This window comes from Anser anser (genome assembly GCF_964211835.1).
Source record: "Anser anser genome assembly, chromosome: 5".
In the NCBI taxonomy this organism is placed as follows: Eukaryota; Metazoa; Chordata; class Aves; order Anseriformes; family Anatidae; genus Anser; species Anser anser.
In genome coordinates, this window is record NC_139725.1 from 4,781 (window position 1) to 14,343 (window position 9,563).

Genomic DNA, 9,563 nt, shown 5'->3' on the forward strand with positions numbered 1-9,563 from the left:
ACACCCAGGCTTCACAATGTGCCCAACATCGAGCTGTGCCAAGGGGGGGCGGAAGGAAGAAGCTTTCCGTTTAAGCCTTCAGAGCATCGCTCCATCACTACGTCAATTCACAGCCACCACAGCGTGCCGATGGACATCTTTCTGTGCCAAAAGAAACAAGTGCTTTGTCCTCTTGATATCAAAGGTAGCCACCTATAGTTACGGAACCATGCACAAGACCTTAACTCTGACCAGCAGGGAAACTTAGGACAACTGAGTGCAGATCCTGCCAATTTCTACCAGTTCCAACTGTGCTTTAAGTCTCATTGCAAAGCCTCAGTTCGAAAAAGGATCACCTCGGGGTATCCAACAAGAAGAAGAGTTGTTTTTTTTTTGTTTTTTTTTGTTTTTTTTTAATATACCATAGGACTATGCAGTTCAACCATCAATCATCTTGGAAAGCTCAAGGAGGAGGTCATCCTCATCCTTCCCTGGGTCCAAGTCGAGCTCGGCTTCCAGTATGCCGTCTGAGAGTTCCCAAAGTAGCGTCTCTAAATCCTCGTCTACAGATACGGGCGCGTTGCCTGTGGAACTCAGCCGGCGTGTCCTTGCTTCTTCTAGCTGGGAAGAAGCTGAAGTCGAGCTTGAGAACTCCATTGGCTCCACAGATTCTGCCTGGCTTCCAAGATGTGCTTCAGGTCTTGGCAGAGCAAGGAAGAGAACAATCAGTATATGCCATTTCTTAACGGGAAATCCCTTTTCTGCAAACCGGCTCTTAAAACCGTAGCCAACCCCTCCTGCACTTCAATCTTACCCAGGGATTGTTATTCAATTAACCCAGGGCGACATTTAGAGCCCAATATATTAGCAGGTACATTTTTCAGTTTGGGGGTTTCTCTGTGAAGCCAGAGCACCTGGAGTCTAGCAAAGATGGTTCAATTGTTGTAGCAAGAGGCACTTTGCCACCTTGCTTAATTTTCCTGTAAAAATGTTAAGAAGTCTCCATCTGCAAATATCTGTTTGCTAAGTTAGTCATTTTTCCCACGGCACACTCAGCAGAGTTTGCTCCCCACTACAGGAAGCTGATCTGCAGCCATCACTTCCCTCTGCTCTCCCTGCACTCTTGTCACCTTGTATGTTTGTTCGGGTGGCATTCTTGAGGACCAAAAGGCAGAGGACACTACTCATCATTTATCACCTCACGAGGAAGTAGGAGAACTTCACCTCATCCTCATTTAGGTATTCAGACAGAGCAAGAAGTCACTGGAAAGCTGTACCGACTTGCAGCATTTAAAGAAAGTAAGTCTAATTAAGCATTCCTGCTAGCTGCTAGAAAGTCATTTCACGTGACTTATTCCTCTGATGGATTTGGGCTTTAATTATCTCAGAACCCTCCTTTTTTCCCCACGTGTGACAGAACTTATGTTTCACTGGGGATATACACCGATTGAGAAAAAGAACAAGTTGTGGTCATCACCTGTTTTGGGGATTTTCTTCAAGTCTGGTGGCTGGGACGTGCTCCAGCGTGGCTGGAACAGCCTAGAAAGCAGCAAAACAGCATTTAGGACTCATGGGTAAAAGATTCCTTACTAGCTTTTTCCTCCATGCTGCTTCTCCTCTGGCATTGCGGAGCCTTAGCCAAAATACAAAACCAAGGTGCTCCTGAAGAAAGTTAATATTCACTTGGAGGTTACTAATGATCTTGTGTCTTTTAAGAACACAGCATTAATGGACAAAATCCTCCACACCAGAGAAATCACAGAATCACAGAGGACTAAGTAAATAGTGCCATTAATCTAATAAATATGGAAGGGTACTACAAGAATTCTGTAGGCAGCTACTGGATTTAAAAGGAAACAGAAAGCCTGTAGAACTTTTGAGTTTTCCATCTTTTCTCCTAGAGGAGGGTGTAAATTTTACAAGGGATCCATTTCTGCATTAGCCCCTGTCCTTACCATAGCTGCTTTTTTTGGCTGGAGGTCCCATTGTGTCAGCGTCAGAGGCAGTCCGTGGCTTCACAGCTGCTACAGCAGAGGGAAAACTGCCAGGTGCCTTACGTTTCAGTGCCTTCTTCTTGGGGGAAGCGACTTTCCCATCCCAAGGCTTCGCAAACATGTTAAAGTTGGCTAGAGTAAAAGGAAGAGAGAACTGATACAGTCTTGCTCTGCCTCATGAAAAATCCACGTTCTCTTCCTCATTTCCACGGCCCGTCTACACAGTTAACTGTATTTGGCCAGCAGAATTACACTGCCATTGCCTGGATTCTCAGCAATATCTTCCACATAGTAAACTCCGTCTACCAACAATCCATACAAAGGAACAAAGGAACTGAATAGCTACAGTAAATCATAATCCAGGACGAGGGAAACTCAGACACAGAGCGATCCCAAGTGCAAGCAATACTCTAAGACGTTGTATGAAGTCTAGTAAGATTCACAAATGTTGACAGCTTTTGTATTTAAAGTCTTGCTCCCTCTAGGAAAGGAAAAGCAGCAGGTATAGTAAGACAAGAGAGTGTATGCAACTGTTGTACCAGCTTCCTCTCCCCTGCAGTGATGTCCCACAAAATCTATTAAGTTGTTCTACAAAATCCAAATTTGTAGAGTCATATTCTAGTCTCCCATTCCTGACCTAACATCTGGCTGGCAGGAGAAGAAACGAAAGAAAGCTGGGTACTTGTTTTCTTTGTGTGTTTATTTCCTCGTGTCCCATGAGACAGAGAGAAAGGCTACAATGTGCAGTGCATGCAGCCTTTAAGCCCTCCTTATCTCCCTCACACAATCTCATTTTACAAAGTTGATATAATCTTAACAACGAGGCCTTTGATCCTCTGTCATTTTTGACAGAAACTGGCCCCCCACATTAAGACGCTGAAGCATGCTTTACAAACACATACACGTGTCAAGTTAAGCAACACATGCCAAAGAGGAAGGTGAACTTGAACTCAACGCAGGGAGGACTTCATACCATAAACAGATGGCAGAAAAAAACAGAATACCAAAATTAGACTAAAAAGCCCCTCAATGTGTTAATTTTCTAGTGGGAAATACAGAATACCATCACGTAATTAACGAAAACAGACATGGTTGCATGTTCTGGCCCTTCTTTGCCTTTGAACTTTGCAGCCTTAAACTCTTTTATCCTCTGCATTGAAGGAAAAAGCAAAGCAGATCCTGAGCAAACGGAACTTGCTCAATATGGGAAGCACCTCACCGGGGCAGGTATTAAAGCATCTTATTACCTGATAGCTTTGTGTTCCATAACGATTTCTGCCCGGCTGGGGCAGGTCCAGGTTGTGCTGGGGGAGCTGGCACATTTTCTCCACTCTGCTGCATCCGCAGAGCTTTCTCGCGCTTTATTTCTTCCAGGGTTTTAACACGCACTTCTCCTTCTGGCTTGGCTTTACCTGCCGGCTCCTTCGACTGCACTTTGCTGGGCCCGGAAAGAGTGAGCACGCTCTGCTTCTTGGGCTCACCCTCAATTTTTGCCCCTGCGCTGGGATCTTTGGTTTTACCATGCCATTCAGCCTGGGCTTTGGCTTGACATTCTCGTCTCTGAAGAGCTCTCTCACGACGGATTTCCTCCAGTGTTTTCACATGGACCTCTCCCTTTGGCTTAGCAGCCTTCCCTGTCATCATCAAGAAATGAGAAGCGCCAACATTTAAAGAGAGTCCAACAATAGTTTAAGTCTCCAAAATTTGTCACAGTACTAAGGAAAACTAAGCCTGAGCGTTCCCAATAACGCATCTTAGGACAATAGCCTAACATTCTCCTCCTCCTCTGAGCCACTTGTTGTATTTTGAAGACCAGCCCTATCCAGAGAGAGTTGCTACACAGAAATGCTAGTTTACTTGATTACTTTTTCAGACTGCATTTCAAATTCCTGCTCCCGGCAGTGGCTCTATTCTAATTGTATATGATGGTTCACAGAAGCAGCTTAAAACCTTGACAAGGCACAAGCGGAAAATAAACACACACCTAGAGCCAGATTTCTGATAGTGGCTGTCAGAAGAGCTTCAGCACTCGAGCAAGAGGAATCAGTTCTTTGTTTTCATTTGAATTCCTTTTTAGGGCTGTATGAAAACGGTCTAAGTTCACGGAAAGGAAGAAGGAGAAAGTATATTTAATAGCCAGTTGTTACCTTTCGCAGTACTAGTCCGTTGAGAAGGTAATCCTAGCCTCTCCTTCACAGACTTGGGAACTTGAACTGCAAAACAGAAAAAGACCAAATTAGGGAGGCTGCATAAACGTCAACTTTGTGTTCACATTCAAAAACAAGGCAGGAAAGGTAACTTTGAATCCCGGTGATTAAGACCTCAGCCAACATGCAAAAAGAAACATCGCAGGAAAAGGACAAACAGAAAGCCTAACTACAAAACCCGTGAATCACATCCAGATGCCTGTTTAGTAGCTGTACCTCTCTTTGGTGCTTTGTCAGCATTTCCCGGAACCTCCACCTTCTTCCCCAGCCTTTCAGCAAGGCTACGCTTCACCGGAAGGGCGCTTACATCAGCTTCAGACAGAGAAAACAAGGAATATTTTAAGAACATTTCTTTGCAGGAAGATTTGAGAACAGTCAACCACAAGCTTCTATTTTTCAAGCATATTTTCATAAAATTGCCTTTCAGCTGCTAAATGGTTTTTTTGCCATTTCTGCAGTCAACACAGATCTCCACTGCAACGCATTTTCCTCTCATACGTCAAAAATACTCTTCAATGCAGTCATATAGAGAAGGCGGCACCTAAATAACAGCTCATAAAAAGTTCTTACCCACGGAGGCTTTCCGTTTTCCTTGTTTCTCAGCAAGATCTAGTCGAACCACAGGTTCCTCCCCTAAAACAAAAGTAAAATTTTTCTATTTCATAGAAACCAGTAGCCAATAGAAATAGTATACTGTTAGCCCATGTCCAAAAAAAACCCAGCAAGGCACTGTTTTGACAGCTAAACCACACAAACTCATATTTCAACTATAATTAACTTAGAAAAAGTATCCATAGTCTCAGTGTTTGCCTCAAATTCCAGCTGAATGTAGTCGAGAATGAATCTGAGTCTGCTTGACAGCTATACTTTGTGCAGAACAGAGCTGCATAAGCAAGCAGAATATTATTAGGTACAAATGCTGAGAAATATTCCTTTCTAAGGTGAATGTCTATGGGTAGAAGTACTTCTTCACTTCTTTCCCTTTCAAAGGAATTTGCACAACTCTAAACAATATAATTTATACACAGACTCCTATCGCACTACTGTCCACACGTGCCACTGTCAGCCTCTTTAAAGCTTCAGAAATTGCTTCTTACATAGCACTGTCCTCTAGAGCTCTTTCTTCTCGTTACTCTCCTGTTTTTCAGTTATCCCCCTATTTGCATACTGACACATTTTTTTCTTTCTCCTGCTACTGCACTTAACCTGAGCACCAAAGCTTTCCAGTACAACCAGGGACTTTCAGCATAAAAGCATGTTTTGAACAGAAGGCGGCAGCACCAGGAGGCTAACAGGGGTGAATTGCCTTCCTTCTTGCTTAACCTTCCAGTTTAGGAGTAATGAAATCAAAACAAAAGCATGAATTATTACCTTCCTCTGTAGACAGTGTCACAGTTCTCACCACTGTCCGGACATTTTCCTTTTCCGGAGCAGGAAAAATCATAGAATCGACGGGAGGAAGAGAAGATCTTGAAGGACCTTCTGCTCAGAGCAAGCAAAACATAAGGAAGTTTACCAAACAGAAAAAACTATCACGAAGAACAAAAAACTTTAATTATTCATTACTGTCAAACATACAGTGACCAGAGCATGCAAATAAGAGAGGTGACTAGTTTGCCTCTGGTTGCCCTTGGAATTCCCATCTAGAATACCAGCTGGCTGAGAATCAGGTTGCTCGATGCCCCCAGCTAAACATGGAAGTCTATCCCTCAAGCAGCTCCCAGCCACCATCACCTGCCATTCTGAAGCCAATCAAATTTCACTTCTTTGGCAAAATAGTTGGATTCACCAAAGCATAGCCAGCTACCCGGTATTACTGGAAGAGGTTTTTTTTGAAAGAAAAATCATCACACAGGATGAAGGTGAACCGGGTAAGGAAGCAGGGAATATTAACTCACCACCGTGTCTCTTAGTTTTTTCCTTCATTTTCTGCAATTTGATTTCTTCAAGTGTTTTTATTCCAAAATTCAGACCGTCCTCTGAAAACAGAAAACAGTTAATGAGACTAAGGCTTAGAGGCACTCACTGAGGACCACAGATCCTCAGGCTTCTTAGTGCTCAGGAACTTTCAGAAGTATTTAGAATAAAGCCTGTCAACACTCCTCACAAGTGAAACAACCATAGAATCAATGGCATTTTGCCCCTCCTTTCACCCTTCAGGGTAAAAACTGTAGTTTTAATTTTAATCCATTTACGTGATATTAGATCCCTCTATCGTTAGATATGGCTTTCAACAGTGGTTGCCAGGCTGCACGTGCAGCCATTTAAACTCCATGCTGTGACCCTGTTTTGTTCTCCAAAAGGAAAGAAAAGCAGTTCAACTTTCTGACCCAATGGGCACATGATGGTATCAGGGAGAAATGAGATCATGGAAATAACCGAGTCCATTCAGCACCCCTACATTCTGTTGTGTTTTTATGCCACATTGCTTTTGAGTTAATTGTCAAGTTATCCTGCCGATTTATCCTACTACAGGTGCTGGAATACCTTGTTTAGCAGTAGTAGCACTGGCTTTCCGAGTGGAAATCATCCGTAATCCATTTTGGCCTTCCTCAGCTGGTTGCTGGACGGGAGTTTTAGTTTCTTCTCCTTCCGCAGAAAGCTGGTCTGAAGGGGAAAAATCTATTCAGTTATGCATAGGCCAGATTGTTCGTGATTATGTAGCTCATGCAATGACACTTCAGTCCATGGTTCCTATAAAAAAGTTGGGTTTTTTTTGTTTTTTTTTTTTTTTAATACAGCTACACTGACCTGATGAACTCGTAAGTAGACTACCCTAGGACAAAACATCTAGGACTCTAGATTCTCTCTGCAGCTTTAACTACTACACGACATATTACTCTTCAGACAAAAAAAAAGGAATTTCCTTCCTAGTTTCACATAGAGCTTTACACAACAGACCAGCTAAAGCCAAGAGTGGTTCTAAGCTTTCCTCCAACATTTCAGGTTCTGTCCACTGACTGCCAGACAAAGCCACCAGTGACCTGAGCGGACTGCCTGCCCTATCGCTAGTCAGACCTCAGGTCATCTGTGATTTATACATTGATTTACAGCACAAATTCCTTCCAAGAACCAAAGACTTACACAATCATTTACAGCACAAATTCCTTCCAGGAACCAAACCATGCTCACCATCATCATCTTCATCATCATCTGCAGCATTGATTACAACTGGAGGGTGTGTAGGGCTTGGGACATTTTCCGAGTTTTCCACTTTCATCACCCGCCTTAGCTATGGAGAGGGATTGGACTGGACAGAAAGTTTGTTTTGCTGCAGTGACATCTGAGCCACTTTCAAATCATCGTCCGCGGACTCAGGCGGACTTGGCAGTGTAGCTAGAGGAAGAGGAGGATCATCAGTAATATGGCAGTTTAAAACTTTGACCACAATGCACGAAGATGGTAGCTAAGGCAGATAACCTGCACAGGCAATGAATGCAGCATCTCCTTTTGCCCATCCCGCCACTGTTTACACCGTGAACAATGACTTGCCTTCAAACAACAACACATCTCCCTGCCACCCAGCAGAAGACGAAACAACAGAAAGCAAACTGCAAGGCAAATATCACACAAAGCAGAGAGAAGCTGAGCATGAAAGCAGAAAACAAATACCAGCAGTACAGCAGCAGTACACTCGGTTTAGCTGACCACCTAGGACTGCAGACCTTTTCCTGCACTCACAAATGAACGGTTACCTGATGTCTCCTACACTATTGGCACCCACTAAGTAATATGCAAAATTAATTCTTCAATACTTAAAGAAAAAGGACCTAAACTCACTCTTGCTTGGTGGTAAGAAGACGCCATCGATGTAACGTCCCTTTGCGTGATGAAAAGCACAGTTGGCTTTCTGACAGCCTACTGGCTGCTTCTCCCAGTAGCAGGGAATCTCAGCGCGCTTTTTCTGAAGACAGAAAGAAAGACAAGCTCGTGATAACATGCACCTAAGGTTTGCAAAGAGATGCACAGTTCCAGGTCACGACAGCGATAGGGCTGTCACAATACAGTGCTGAAACATCATTCCAAAGGTCAGTTTATCACGGAAGTATAGTATTTCCGGGCATATTCACAAAGTTTGCAGAAGCTGTAACCACTATGCACGTTTAGCCTTGTCATCATTCAGTTTGAGAAGACAGGCACTCTCAGACATCAGTTTAGGGTGGGTTAAACTAATACACCCAGGATTATACTAGGATTATTCAGAGGGAAAAAGAACATCTTAAATTGCCTACGTTAACTCTATCCAGAACTACTTCTCGGAGACTTCGTTCTTCTGCACCTTTAACTTTCCCCACTGCTTCCTAGCCCAGGCAGCTAGAACAGCATTATCTGAAGGACTCCGGGACACAAGAGACCTGATAGATCATTATCAAGCCTGCTCTCAGGAGGCTAGTACAGCCTGTTTATTACCCCCCTGCTCCAGCAGCTTTTAGCAGTCTAGTTAGCGGTTATTCTGCATCTGTTGAGAAAATACTGTCGGCGTCTAATAAAAGAAAATCTTGCTAAGACATACCTAAGGCATTGATTTTATTTCCCTCTCCTTCCTCCCACCCCCTCCCCTGCTAACAGAAACCAGTGTAATTCCAAAGCAAAGGACTCTGTCCTGCAAAAGCACAATCAGCACACCTACAGCACTGAAAAATGCTTTTGTTGATTTATTTTGAGAACACATCTTTAGGCACTCACATCGATTTCCATGTGTCTGAATCGGCAGACATTCCTGAAACAACGACCCTCCTGCCACAGCGTGCAGACTGTCTCGTTCCCCAGAGCAGCTTCACAGTGGCGGAAGGAACAGTTGTCTCCCTGTAACCAAAAGGAAACCAACAAGGAAAATATAGTACAGCCTCAAAAACGTCCATGCTACTGCCTCAGGTTGCTACGATTGAATTCAGAATCTATCTGGTTATCACGTTAACCAAAGACCAGTGTGCCTCCTCCTCCTACTCTACCCCTTCCTGAAAAAAAAAGAAAAAAAAAAAAAAACAACAAAAAAACAAAGCAAAGCAAAGCAAAAGAAACCCAGCCATACCTTGGTACAGGTAGAATAGAAATAGAAGTAGCAATCGTCTCCTTGTTTAGACATGCCAACAAGTTCTGATAACAAGCTCGGGTTCTCTCCACAGGGACTTCCTCTGCTCTTGGAGAGAGCTGTCTTCACCCTTGCTTGGGCTGAAAGTCTTCCACTGGCTTGTGATCAGTGAAATCTTCTTTTTAAAAGTAACCCTAAACAAAGTACCAACAAGTGAAAAATAATGAGTAACAAGCATTTTTCCAGCTTTCTTCTGTTCATCAAATTAGTCTCTTGAGGAGAGCAATGCCTTGAAATCAGCTGTTACGGGAACTAACACAATATTAAACTAAAGTTCTGTAAAGCTGCCAG

General features: G+C 43.4%; 1 pseudogene across 1 annotated transcript; it reads right to left on the bottom strand.

Annotated features, from left to right (window-relative positions):
* Positions 1-408: 408 nt before the first annotated feature.
* LOC310899790 (zinc finger CCCH domain-containing protein 11A-like) lies at positions 409-9,266 on the bottom strand (annotated as a pseudogene). The gene is made up of 14 exons: positions 9,213-9,266; positions 8,867-8,986; positions 7,961-8,084; positions 7,313-7,516; positions 6,668-6,787; positions 6,079-6,159; positions 5,552-5,662; positions 4,751-4,813; positions 4,397-4,492; positions 4,121-4,186; positions 3,221-3,607; positions 1,935-2,105; positions 1,457-1,518; positions 409-679 (listed from the first exon to the last, which is right to left on the bottom strand). The product of its transcript is annotated as a zinc finger CCCH domain-containing protein 11A-like (transcript).
* Positions 9,267-9,563: the final 297 nt, after the last annotated feature.